Below are 653 nucleotides of genomic sequence, written 5' to 3' on the forward strand. Positions count from 1 at the left end.
TAATAATCTAGCGGAGATTTTGGAGTTTCAACCGAGGTAGCTTGATTGGTCTCCTTTTATGTTGGTTTTTTTTTTGGTGTGTTTTATGTTGTTTGGGGAAGATGGGCTGTCTGTCATGCTGTCTTATACTGTCTTCTGAGTTGAAATGATCTGTTCTTTTGCTTGTTCTTCCTGAAATCGCTAGTTTAGAATGACTTTTTAGGTGAGTTGAAATAAGTCTTTAGTTTGGCGTTAAGAGCTTAACGAGATGGGATCGATTATGAATCCGGTGTCTTTGCGTGTTTTTGCAGTGATGTGAGCGACTCGGGGGACGAGGAGGACGATTCTTGCAGCTGTATAATTATGTAGATTATTACATCAAATATGTGTATAATGACGGGAAGAATGAGATTGCTTTACTGATAAACTGAGAGTCATTGGTGGTGTTTCTGACTGTATACTGATTGCCTTACTACAACAATGAGTTCTCGAAGAATGACGGGTTAATATGTCGATATTACTTGCGGTGTTTGGTGATGTGTGTCGGGGATATCTTGTACTGTTTTGGTTTTCGAGTTTGTAAGATCATATCGATGATGCGAATAATGATGTTATTATAACAAACATTCAGATTAGTTGAGCTTTGTAACTTTTTTTCCTATTGCTATTACCTC

At 37.7% G+C, this 653-nt stretch overlaps 1 long non-coding RNA gene across 1 annotated transcript; it reads left to right on the plus strand.

Annotated features, from left to right (window-relative positions):
* Nucleotides 1-628, plus strand: LOC111476310. Its single transcript, XR_002717039.1, has 2 exons — nucleotides 1-36; nucleotides 291-628. It is a non-coding gene; the product is annotated as an uncharacterized LOC111476310 (long non-coding RNA).
* The last annotated feature ends 25 nt before the right edge of the window (nucleotides 629-653 follow it).

Source organism: Cucurbita maxima, unplaced genomic scaffold (assembly GCF_002738345.1).
Source record: "Cucurbita maxima cultivar Rimu unplaced genomic scaffold, Cmax_1.0 Cma_Scf07358, whole genome shotgun sequence".
NCBI classification, from domain to species: domain Eukaryota; kingdom Viridiplantae; phylum Streptophyta; class Magnoliopsida; order Cucurbitales; family Cucurbitaceae; genus Cucurbita; species Cucurbita maxima.